The sequence below is a fragment of the Coptis chinensis genome, unplaced genomic scaffold, assembly GCF_015680905.1.
Source record: "Coptis chinensis isolate HL-2020 unplaced genomic scaffold, ASM1568090v1 utg1929_pilon_pilon, whole genome shotgun sequence".
Lineage (NCBI taxonomy): Eukaryota > Viridiplantae > Streptophyta > Magnoliopsida > Ranunculales > Ranunculaceae > Coptis > Coptis chinensis.
Window position 1 is genome coordinate 35,437 of NW_028238118.1, and position 13,688 is coordinate 49,124.

At 33.3% G+C, this 13,688-nt stretch overlaps 1 long non-coding RNA gene across 1 annotated transcript; it reads right to left on the reverse strand.

Annotated features, from left to right (window-relative positions):
* Nucleotides 1–464: 464 nt before the first annotated feature.
* On the reverse strand, nt 465–1,367 carry LOC147473724 (uncharacterized). The gene is made up of 2 exons (XR_015210315.1): nt 1,114–1,367; nt 465–1,033 (listed from the first exon to the last, which is right to left on the reverse strand). It is a non-coding gene; the product is annotated as an uncharacterized LOC147473724 (long non-coding RNA).
* Nucleotides 1,368–13,688: the final 12,321 nt, after the last annotated feature.

Genomic DNA, 13,688 nt, shown 5'->3' on the forward strand with positions numbered 1-13,688 from the left:
CCTAAGATGAACGCTTTTATGCTCGCTTAGTCGTTACTATCGCTCCAACAAAATCCGACGAAATTACAACGTTTAATTTTGCGATCTAAGATGAGCGTTGTTACGTTGTTCGGCTTAGTCGTATTATCGTTACGACAAAATCTGACGAACTTACCACATTTAATTTCGTCAATCTAAATTGAACGATTTTACGCTCGCTTAGTCGGTTACTCGCGCTATGTCAACATCTGATGAAGTTACCCCGTTTCGTTTCGTCAGTTCTGCATCGGAGCATTTTTTAGCTCAATCTAATTTTGCAAGCTTAAAGTTAGCATTGGGGGCGTATCGTTCTATTTCATTTCAACTACATAAATCTACAACATTGTCAGTTTTCTGCAGGTATGTTATCTGTCACAACAACAATATTCAATAGCAAACTCATACTTTATTTTTATTTTCATCACAATAATTTTTAGTTCCATGATATTACATTCACACAATCACATAATCATTGGTTTGGGAAAAGCCAATGATTCCTTATCAGTTTTTGATTATACAACTCGTACAACTCTTTCCGTTTCAAGCGAAACTATATGCCGATTTTAATTATTTTTCTAAGGCATTGTTCCGATCTTTATACGAAAAAATTTCCGAGCAAACAATTTCAACAACTTCATGCCGATTTTTCTGAGCGAATCTTCCGGGGGAATCTTTCCGAGTTAAACTTTCCGACAGCGCCATTATTTTTTCTAAGACATTGAGCCGATCTTTCTCAACGAAACTTCTTTCAGCTTCTTTCATTCTTCTACGACATTAATTGACACCTTGTTACGCAAAACTTTTCTCCGTCGACTAGTTGTGAATATATTTTGCTCGTACTACCGCCGTTTCTCCGTGCGGCAAAAAATTCGCATTACGTTAACTTTCTGAGCGGATTGAAAATTATCTTCACCTCTTATTTATTTTTTTTCAAGGCATTGAGATCATGCGGAGCGAAACTTTTCTTCGCGGTATTTTCGTGAATTTCTGTCTCTCGTCGTACCGCTGTTTCTACCTGCAACGACAAGAATAAACTTTTCGTTAGTTTTTCAGACTTAACCAAAATTTTACAATAACTGATAAAAAAATACTAACATATCTGTTTCCGACACCGCTTTGTTATATTCTCCGCACTTTTCTCCGTTTTCTTCGTCTTCTTCGACAGGCCAAATTTAATTTTTATTGAAACTCAATAATTTAAGCTTAATATCCTAGCCAATCCAATTTGAAGCTGCTCGATACTGAGCTAGATTATGCTGCGGCCTCGTGTATTCGATATATCTGTCACCTTTTTTTCCACCTCTCCAAGTCTGCGATCGTCATCGAATCTTCTTCTTCTCGATTATATTTCGTTCGTATAGTACGGCGTTTCTACCTAAAAAAACAAAAAAAAACTAAACAAAACTGGTCAAATTGCTCAAAAACCGGATTTGCTAACTCCACAAGGGTGTACCGGGCCATATTTAAGAATAGCAGTTACGGTGCCCTTCCTTTGCTGTCGGTGCACCGTATCATGTTTTGTTTTGCCTCGTACTCCATTACAATAATCCAATCTCACGAAAAAGCCAAGCATCAATTTGTTAGATCCATAGCTTCAAAGCCATTCGGATCCTTCCATTTTCGTACTCACACACACACACACACCGAGAAGAGAACATAAAACACATCAATATCAAACATACACACCCATCCCAAACCAACTATTTGTACTCTTTAAAACCCTTCAAACATACACACTTTTCTTTTTAATCATCGAAGATGTCAATGTGGTTGTTAGCCCGGGTTGACCCTTGGTGTCTTTGGGATCATCGGCTTTCCCTACAAAATCACAAAGACAAAATCCCAACCCCACCCTAAGCGTTTGTAGCTGGCTGCCATTGGCTTTTTACTTCTCAGGTCAGATCGGGGTATGAGGAGGAGAACGGATGTGAAGAGATCCACCGTTTTGCAAGCCTTGAAAAAAGAGAACTTAAAGGGGTAAAGACGGAAAGAATTAGACAAGTATCATTCTAGAATGGGAAGACCCTCACCGGACAGCGAGGGGTGTATATAGGTAACAACCCCGCAAACCATTAATCATGCTAGAATGTCGACCGCGGATGAATAGCTCCTTGTCTACGCAAGAGATCCGCTTCATTTGAACATTGTCAACTACAAAGAACATATTCATGAGTAAAAGCAAGTATATGCAAAAAAATAGTGATGAAAAAAGTAACAATAATAAAAGCCTCACATTGCTTTTTCACCATGTTCACCCTCTCTCATGCAAGATTTCAAGGCGAAATGCATAGCCGGGACATAAGAACATCAACATCATCCTCACTAGCAATACATGTCATACCCCAAGTCTTACGTAGACTGCAAAAACAATATCAGAAAATTTCGGAAAAATAACATATTGTTATTGGAATAAAACTTTCTCTAGAATAATAAACATCCAAAAGACCCACCTCTCCCCAATTTGTAAAAGGAAAGCAGATTTAGTCTTACGAATGGCAACATCATCCATTGGCCGTTTCCTGAATCCTCCAACTAAACCCAAAGCGAAAAACAGTCATCGGACAAAATAGATGGACCGTGACATGCACAAAAAGAGATTGGTTGCCACCGCCTTACCCGAATCATGACTTTCGGTGGTTGAACACAAGTTGGACTGAACTTAGGTGATTTTTCGGCTAACATCCTTTTCATAGGCCATGGGATGAGGTTCAGGAGGAAAAACAGATGTGAACTCCGGTTACCTATTTCTTTCGCGATTGATTCGCCGCTAGTGAAAACATTAAGATTCGCGGAATTATGTTTGAGTCGATACATTCTTCAACCTCTTGATTCGGTTTCCATGGTGTTGCTCTCGTTCTCTCTCTCTCTAAAACTTGAAGAAGGAGCTTTGTCGCGGCGTCAAATTTTTTTTGCTTACGTCTGTTTTGTTGGATGGCGTCCATGGTTTTTCATAGGTTGGAATATCGCGGCACAACACTTATATAAGGTTCGAGCTGTTTTTCAGTATCGGTGGGATTCTTTTCTGTTCCAAACTTCATCCGTCATCTCAATTCTTATCTACTCCATATTCTTATCACATCCGAACACTTTAAGTCCAATTAGTATTTAACTTCCTTTTATTACTATTTTTACTAAACTGTCCCTACGTTTAATTTTCAACGGTATAATCCAAGTATCGCTATTCCGTTGGCACGCATCGTCGAATTCAAATTTCGTATTATTACGTGACGCGTTCGGTACAGTTTTCGCCAATCGATTTTTTTTTTGCAATTTTATTTCTGTGCATATTTTATTTTTTTCTGTGCATTTTCGGCCATCTTTTATTTAACTACATTGCGTCCCGTATACGTTAGTTTGACATTATTTCGTTCCCGATAATTCACGAATTTTTTTCAACAGTCAATTTTCCAAATATTTTTTTTCGACGACGCCTTTATACATTTCGCTCATTTTTTCTTTCTTCTTTGCCATATGAACTTTGTTAAGCATGCCAAAAAGGGGTGATGTTCGACCCCCACCTACGGGTAAGCGTCCATTGGTAGGAGTCTCCACTTTATTCGTTTAATCGGCGGGGCTAAAGCCCAATTCGCGAATATCATGGATCAATGTACAAGCCCATAACTCATGTGTCTAAGGCTGAAACTTAGCCACATGACTTGCCACCTAATGTACGTTGATTTATGTCCGTGATTTCTTATCAAAGAGATAATTATCGGTTGAGATTTATATTCTATCACAACTACTCAAACTACAAGAATACTTGATCTACAAGGACTCTCTACTCTACCTATATAAATACCAAACTATTTTTCATTGAACTACGTTCTTGAGACTTGATCCGATAATTTGGGATGCGTAGGCAACCGCAAGAATACAGTCTCATTATTCCCCGATCACCATCATTTTTCTAATTACTTTTTCTCGTTCTTCGTCTTTTTCATCAACACTTAGTGTTTTAATCATATTTGGTCGAAACAGCGTGCACTACTCTAAAAGCTCATAACAGCTTCCACTATTGAAGTTTGCGCCATTAATTCAGAATATACTTGTTGGTCTAACTACCTTGTGAAACATTCTTCCATATGTTCTACCACATTAGAAAGCCACGATCTTCATCTAGGAAATCTGAAGTTAAAAAACCCATCTTGAAAAAATTAACTTTTCACGTACATACCACGTAAGAGTGTTCAGACAAAAGCACATGTCTCATTTAGTGTGCTATCTCTTTCCTATTGCGTGATATTTGTTTGTTTTCTTTAATTGGTGTGATATGTTCAACTTTCTTTTGACATGTTACATATTGTGCTCGACACACTATTTGCCGCTGTGTTAGCTGAATTTTTTCTCAAGCTTCACAGGTATTTTCTTTTTTCATCTCTTTACATTTTGAGGAGAGAGCATCCTTCAGTTTGGGGGTGGTAAGAACCTGAAGCAAAATTTAAACAGTTTTTAGGTTGTATATAGCTTCTTTATGAATAAGTGTACTTAGTGACAAAGTCTTGTTTCCTTTTCTATGATGAAAATCGTCTAGAAATCTCACACTAGTATTCGAATTAGGATTTGTTCTTAGAAATTTAATATAATATGTACGCAATAGTTTTTACATCTTTTCTTGAATATTAATGCACGAAGTATCATTGACAACACATTGTATACATTTTCTAGGTTTCAAATACCGATATGATCATGTCAGGGATATTTTATGTGATGCATTTTAGATGGCTGGAGTACAAGTGAAGAAGGATACTCCTGTAAATTTTTTCATTGATCCAAATGAGGGAAGATCAACACTTCGACCTATGGATGTATTGGTCTACAGTTGGTTTAAGGGGAGGCATGCGTGTGTTGATGTAACTGGAGCCTCTCGATTGGTACGACTTAGGAATGGAGTATTTGAGTTTGGAGAAGCAGCTAATAGAGCAGCGGTAGGGAAGATTGGGAAACACGAGGAGGCTTGTAGAGCTAACCAGCATTGTTTCATTCCGTTCAATTTTGAGACTTTCGGTTTTTTGGCACAACAATCTGTTAAGCTCTTTAAGTGATTGCAGAAAATTACGGACTGCAACCTAATGACAGCTGGTTCAAACGAGTTTGTATTAAGGAGGATAGAATTTGCCGTTCATAAAGTACTTGTGTTACAATTTGTCCTAAACGCTTACTTAATTATTTGTAAAATTTCGTTATCATTATCAATAAAATTTCCACTTAAAAACAACAACAACAATATTTTATTTTATTCAAGAGTATATACTATAAATAAAAAAAAAAATAAAAAATAACAACAACAACAATATTTTCTTTTATTTGAAGAGTATATATAAAAAAAAAAAAAATAAAAAAACTACAACATCATCATTTTTTTTTCGAGGATTATCTAATACAAAAATAAAATAAAATAAAAAAATAAAACCATTAAAATAAAACAAATAAAAATCTCACAAAGGCAAAGCTAATTGAACTTATTCTGCTCAAATACAGTCGCGTGCACAACTCTATAAGCGCCAAACAGATTCCACTATTGAAGTTTAAGTAGTCAATTCAAAATATACATGTTGGTCTAACTACCTTGTGAAACATTCTTCCATATGTTCTACCTCATTACAAAGCCACGATCTTCGTCTACGAAATCTGAAGTTAAAAAACCCATCTTGAAAAAATTAACTTTTCATGTACATACCACGTCAGAGTGTTCAGATAAAAGCACATGTCTCATTTGGTGTGCTATCTCTTTCCTATTGCGTGATATTTGTTTGTTTTCTTTGATTGGTGTGATATTTTCAACTTTCTTTTGACATGTTACATATTGCGCTCGACACACTTTTTGCCGCAGTGGTAGCTTAATTTTTTCTCAAGCTTCACAGGTATTTTCTTTCTTCATCTCTTGACATTTTGAGGAGAGAGCATCCTTCTGTTTGGGGGTAGTAAGAACCTGAAGCAAAATTTACACAGTTTTTAGGTTGTATAGTGCTTCTTTATGAATAAGTGTATTTAGTGACAAAGTCTTGTTTCCTTTTCTGTGATGAAAATTGTTAAGAAATCTCACACAAGTATTGAATTTGGATTTGTTCTTAGAAACTTAATATAATATATACGCTAATAGTTTTTACATTTTTCATGAATAGTTATGCACGAGTATCATTGACATCACATTTTATACATTTTTCAGGTTTCAAATACCGACATGATCATGTTAGGGATATTTTATGTGATGCATTTTGGAAGGCAAGTACAAGTGAAGAAAGAGGAGGCTCGTGATTTTTTCATTGATCCAAATAAGTGAAGATCAAAACTTCGCATCTGAATGTATTGGTCTGCGAAGTTGGTATGGGGAGACATCGTGTGTTGATATAACTTGGAGACTCTCCATTGGTAGGGCTTGGGAATGGAGTCTTTGAGGTGGGAGAAGCAGCTTATAGAGCAGCAACAGGGAAGATTGGGAAACACGAGGATGCTTGTAGAGCTAACCAGCATTGTTTCATTCCGTTCAGTTTCGACACTTTTGGTTTCTTGGCACAACAATCTTTGAATCTCCTTAAGTGATTGCAGAAAGTTATGAACTGCAGCCTAATGACAGCTGGTTCTAATGAGTTTGTATTCAGGAGGATAGGATTTGCCGTTTAGAAAGGACTTGCGGCACAACTTGTTGCATGCTCGTCCTAATTATTTGTAAAACTTGTTATCATTATCAATAAAATTTACACTTAAAAAACAACAACACCAACATTTTCTTTTTTCGAAGAGTATATACTACAAAAAACAAAAAACAAAAAAATCATTTTTTTATTAAAAAGTATATATTAAAAATAAAAAATAAAAAATAACAACAACAACAATATTTTCTTTTATTTGAAGAGTATATACTAAAAAAAAAATATAAAAAAAACAATGTCATTTTCTTTTTTTTCAAAATTATCCACTTAAAAAAACTATATATAAAATAAAACAAATCAAAAACAAAAGCAAAGCTAAGCGAACTTATTTTGCTCAAATACAGTCGCGTGCACTACTCTATAAGCTCCAAACATCTTCCACTATTGAAGTATGCGCCATCAATTTAGAATATACGTATTGGTCTAACTACCTTGTGAAGCATTCTTCCATATGTTCAACCTCATTACAAAGCCATGATCTTCGTCTAGGAAATCTGAATTTAAAAGACCCATCTTGAAAAAATTAACTTTTCACGTACATACCACGTAAGAATGTTCAGACAAAAGCACATGTCTCATTTGGTGTGCGATCCCTTTCCTATTGTGTGATATTTGTTTGTTTTCTTTGATTGGTGTGATATTTTTAATTTCTTTTGACATGTTGCATATTTTGCTCGACTCACTTTTTACCGCAGTGTTAGCAGAATTTTTCCACAAGCTTCATAGTTATTTTCTTTCTTCATCTCTTGACACTTTGAGGACAAAGAATCCTTCTGTTTTGGTGGTGGTAAGAACCCGTAGCAAAATTTAGGCAGTTTTTAGGTTGTATTTAGCTTCTTTTTGAATAAGTGTACTTAGTGACAAAGTCTTGTTTATTTTCTATGATGAAAATTGTCTAGAAATCTCACACTAGTATTCGAATTATGATTTGTTCTTAAAACTTAATATAATATGTATGTAATAGTTTTACATCTTTTCATGAACATTCGTGCACGAAGTATCATTGAGAACAAATTTTATACATTTTTCAGGTTTCAAATAGCGAATGATCATGTTTATTTTTTTGTGATGGATTTTGGATAGTACAAGTGAAGGAGGAGGAGGCTCCGTGAATTTTTTTTTTGAGGGAAGCTGGATGGATGTATAGGTCTAATGTTGGTTTTAGGGGAGGAACATTTGGTAAGGCTTAGAAATGGAGTCTTTTCTAATTTGAGAAACACAAGGAGGCTTGTAGAGCTAACCAACATTGTTTCATTACTTTTAGTTTCGACACTTTTGGTTTATTGTCACAACAAAAAAAAAAAACAAAGTTAATTTTTTTTTTTTTCTAGCGAGTTTGTATTTAGGACGATAGGATTTGCCGTTCATAAAGAATTATCGCTTATCCTAATTATTTGTAAAACTCGTTATCATTATCAATAAAATTTCTACTTAAAAAACAACAATGACAACATTTTCTTTTATTCGAAGAGTATATACGACATTAAAAAAAAAAACATTTTCTTTTATTTAAAGATTATATACTAAAAGAAATTAATAATAAATAACAACAACAACAACAACAACATTTTCTTTTATTCGAAGAGTATATACTACAAAAAAACTATAAAAAAAATTAAAAAAAAAAACAAAAAAACAACAACTTCATTTTGTTTTTTCGAAGATTATATACTACAAAAAAAAAAAAAAACCATTAAAAATATAACAAATCAAGCACTCAGAAAAACATAGCTAACTGAACTTATTATGTTCAAATACAGTCGCGTGCACAACTCTATCTACTCCAAACAGCTTCCACTATTGAAATTTGGGCCATAAATTTAGAATATAGGTGTTGGTCTAACTACCTTGTGAAGCATTCTACCATATTCTAACTTCGTCTAGGAAATCGGAATTTTTAAGACCCATCTTGGAAAAATTTATTTTTCACATACATACCACGTAAGAGTGTTCAGACAAAAGCACATGTCTCATTTTGTGTGCTATCTCTTTCTTTTTTTTGTGATATTTGTTTGTTTTCTTTGATTGGTGTGATATTTTCAACTTTCTTTTGACATGTTGCATATTGTGCTCGACTCAATTTTTGCCGTAGTGTTAGCTAAATTTTTGCTCAAGCTTCACAAGTATTTTCTTTCTTCATCTCTTGGCACTTTGAGGAAAAAGAATTCTTCTGTTTGGGGGTGGTAAGAACTCGTAGCAAAATATAGGCAGTTTTTAGGTTGTATGGAGCTTTTTTGTGAATAAGTGTACTTAGTGATAAAGTTTTGTTTCATTTTCTATGAAGAAAATTTTCTAGAAATCTCACTATTGTATTTGAATTAGGATTTGTTCTTAGAAACTTAATATAATATGTACACAATAGTTTTTACATCTTTCCATGAACAGTCATGCACGGAGTATCATTGATAGCACATTGTATACATTTTCCGGGTTTCAAATACCGACAAGATTATGTCAGGGATATTTTATGTGATGCATTTTGGAGGGCTGGAGTACAAGTGAAGAAGGAGGCTCGTGAGATTTTTCATTGATCCGAATGAGGGAAGATCAACATTTCGATCCCTGAATGTATTGGTCTACAATATGGTTTGAGGGAGGCATCGTGTTTTGATGTTAGTTGAGCCTCTCTTTGTTGGTATGGTTTGGGAATGGAGTCTTTGAGGTGGGAGAACCAGCTAATAGAGCTGCAGTGAGGGAAAATTGGGAAACACGAGAGGAGGCTTGTTGAGCTAACCAAAGATTGTTTCATTCCGTTTAGTTTCGACACTTTTGGTTTCTTGGCACAACAATCTGTTAAGCTCCTTAAGTAATTATAGAAAGTTATGGACTACCACCTAATGACAGCTGGTTCTAATGAGTTTGTATTCGGGAGGGTAGGATTTGCAGTTCATAAAGGACTTGCGTCACAGCTTGTTGCACGCTTTTCCTAATTATTTGTAAAACTTGTTATCATTATAAATAAAATTTCCACTTCAAAACAACAACATTTTATTTTATTTTATTCGAAGAGAATATACTATAAAAACAAATTCTTTTATTTGAAGAGTATATAGAATAAATAAATAAATAAAATAACAACAACAACAACATTTTCTTTTAACAACAATATATTTCTTTTATAAAAATAAAATAAAAATAAAAAAAATTTTTTTTTTTGAAAAAATCTACTAAAAAAAAAAAAATAAAAAAATAAAAAATAAACAAATCAAAACCTAATAAAACCAAAGCTAAGCTAAGCTGAACTTATTATGCTCAAATAGGGTTTGCGTGCACTACTCTAAAACCTCCAAACAACTTCCACTATAAAAGTTTAGCCATCAATTAAGATTATATTTGTTGGTCTAACTATCTTGTGAAACATTCTTCCATATATTCTACCTCATTACAAAGCAACGATCTTCGCCTAGGAAATCTGAAGTTAAAAACCCATCTTGAAAAAATTAACTTTTTCGCATATACCACGTAAGAGTGTTAGGACAAAAGCACATGTCTCATTTTATGTGCTTTCTCTTTCCTATTTTGTGATAACACGAGGAGGCTTGTATTGGTTTGATATTTTTTCATTCTTTTCGGTTTTACACTATTGGTTTCTTGGCACAACAATCTGTTAATGTTGCTTAATTTTGATTACAAAAATTCTGGACTACAACCTATTATTCTTGGTTCTTAAAAGTTTGTGAGGAGGGAGGATAGGATTTGGGGGTGGTAAGGACTTGAAGTCCAAAATTGTTGCATGCTTGTCCTAATTATTTGTAAAACTTGTTATCATTATAAATAAAATTTCCACTTAAAAACAACAACAAAACCAACATTTTATTTTATTCAAGAGAATATACTATAAAAAAATTCTTTTTATTTCAAGAGTATATACAATAAATAAAAAAAAAAAAAAAAAATAACAACAACAACAACAACATTTTCTTTTTTGAAAAGAGTATATACTACAAAAAAAAAAACCACCGTTTTTTTTTTTTTGATTTGATTATCCACTAAAAACCAAAAAAAACCCCATAAAAAAATTTTTCAAAAAAACTCACAAAAGCAAAGCTAACTGAACTTATTATGCTCAAATAGAGTGAAGGAAGTGCACTACTCGTAAAACCTCCAAACAACTTCCACTATAGAAGTTTGCCATCAATTCTGAATATACGTGTTGGTCTAACTGTCTTGTGAAACATTCTTCCATATGTTCTACCTCATTACAAAGCCACGATCTTCATCTAGGAAATCTGAAGTTAAAAAACCCATCTTGAAAAATTAACTTTTCACGAATGGAGTATTTAAGTTGGGAGAAGCGGACTAAAAAGCACATGTCTCATTTTATGTGCTTTCTCTTTCCTATTATGTGATAACACGAGGAGGCTTGTAGAGCAAACCAGCATTATTTCATTCCGTTCAGTTTCGACACTATTGGTTTCTTGGCACAACAATCTGTTAAGCTCCTTAAGTGATTGCAAAAAGTTCTGGACTACAACCTAATGACAGTTGGTTCTAACGAGTTTGTCTTCAGGAGGATAGGATTTGCAGTTCAGAAAGGACTTGCGTCACAGCTTGTTGCATGCTTGTCCTAATTATTTGTAAAATTTGTTATCATTATAAATAAAATTTCCACTTAAAAACAACAACAAAACCAACATTTTATTTTATTCGAAGAGAATATACTATAAAAAAAAATTCTTTTATTTGAAGAGTATATACAATAAATAAAAATAAAAAATAACAACAACAACAACAACATTTTCTATTATTCGAAGAGTATATACTACAAAAAAAAAAAAAAAAAAACACCATCATTTTCTTTTTTTCGTTGATTATCCACTACAAAAAAAAAAAACCCTTTAAAAAAAAACAAATCAAAACTCACAAAAGCAAAGCTAACTGAACTTATTATGCTCAAATAGAGTTGCGTGCACTACTCTAAAACCTCCGAACAACTTCCACTATAGAAGTTTGCGCCATCAATTCAAAATATACGTGTTGGTCTAACTACCTTTAGAAACATTCTTCCATATGTTCTACCTCATTACAAAGCCACGATCTTCATCTAGGAAATCTAAAGTTAAAAACCCCATCTTGAAAAAATTAACTTTTCATGCACATACCACGTAAGAGTGTTCAGACAAAAGCACATGTCTCATTTTATGTGCTTTCTCTTTCTTATTGTGTGATAACACAAGGAGGCTTGTAGAGTTAACCAACATTGTTTCATTCCGTTCAGTTTCGACACTGTTGGTTTCTTGGTACAACAATCTGTTAAGCCCCTTAAGTGATTGCAGAAAGTTATGGACTACAACCTAATGATTGATTGTTCTATCGAGTTTGTATTTTGGAGGATAGGATTTGCAGTTCATAAAGGACTTGCGTCACTGCTTGTTGCACGTTTGTCCTAAATATTTGCAAAACTTGTTATTATTATAAATAAAATTTCCTCTTAAAAACAACAACAAATCCAACATTTTCTTTTATTCGAAGAGAATATACAAAAAAAAAATATTTTCTTTTATTTGAAGAGTATATACTATAAATAAAAAAAGAAAAAAATAACAATAACAACAACAACATTTTATTTTATTCGAAGAAGCACATGTCTCATTTTATGTGCTATCTCTTTCCTATTGTGTGATATTTGCTTGTTTTCATTGATTGGTGTGATATTTTCATCTTTATTTTGACAAGTTATATTTTCAAATTTCTTTTGATATGTTGCATGTTGTCCTCAACACACTTTTTGCCGCAGTATTAGATAAAAATTTTCTCAAGCTTCACAGGTATTTTCTTTTTTCATCTCTTGACATTTTGAGGAGAAAGCATCCTTCTGTTTGGGGGTGGTAATAACCTGAGGCAAAATTTTACGTAGTTTTTAGGTTGTATAAAGCTTCTTTATGAATAAGTGTACTTAGTGACAAAGTTTTGCTTCCTTTCCTATGATGAAAATTGTCTAGAAATCTCACACTAGTATTCGAAGCAGGATTTATTCTTAGAAACTTAATATAATATGTACGCAATAGTTTTTGCATCTTTTTAAGAACATTCATGCATGGATTATCATTGACAGCATTATTTATACAATTTCCAGGTTTCAAATACCGACTTGATCATATCAGGGATATTTTATGTGATGCATTTTGGAAGGCTAGAGTACAAGTGAAAAAGAAGGCTCCCATGAAGTTTTTTTCATTGATACGAATGAGGGAAGATCAACACTTCGGCCTACAGATATATTTTTCTACAGTTTGTATGCGTGTGTTTATGTAACTTGAGCCTCTCTGTTGGTAATCCTTGGGAATAGAGTCTTTTGGGTGGGAGAGCCAGCTAATAGAGCAACATCAGGGAAGATTGGGAAACACGAGGAAGCATGTAGATCTAACCAGCATTGTTTCATTCTGTTTAGTTTCGGCACTTTTGGTTTCTTGGGACAACAATCTGTTAAGGTCCTTAAGTGATTGCAGAAAGTTATGGACTACAACCTAATGACAACTGGTTCTAACGAGTTTGGATTAAGGAGGATAGGATTTGCAGTTCAGAAAGGACTTGCGTTTTCCTTGTTGTGATATTTGTCCTAATTATTTGTAAAACTTGTTATCATTAAAAATAAAATTTCATCTTAAAAACAACAACAAAACCAATATTTTCTTTTATTCGAAAAGAATATACTACAAAATAAACATTTTCTTTTATTCAAGAGTATATAAAAAAAAAAAAACAAAACAACAATAACTTTTTCTTTTATTACAAAAAAAAAAAAAATATAAAAAAAAAAAAAAAAAAAACCATCATTTTCTTTTTTCGTTGATTATCCACTACAAAACCAAAAAAAAAAAAAACCCTATAAAAAAACAAATAAAAACTCACAAAAGCAAAGCTTATTGAACTTTATTATGCTGAAAAGTGTTTGCACTACTCTAAAACCTCCAAACAACTTCCACTAGAAGTTGTTTGCCATCAATATAAATATATGTGTTGGTCTAACTATCTTGTAAAACATTCTTCCATATATTCTACCTCATTACAAAGCCACGA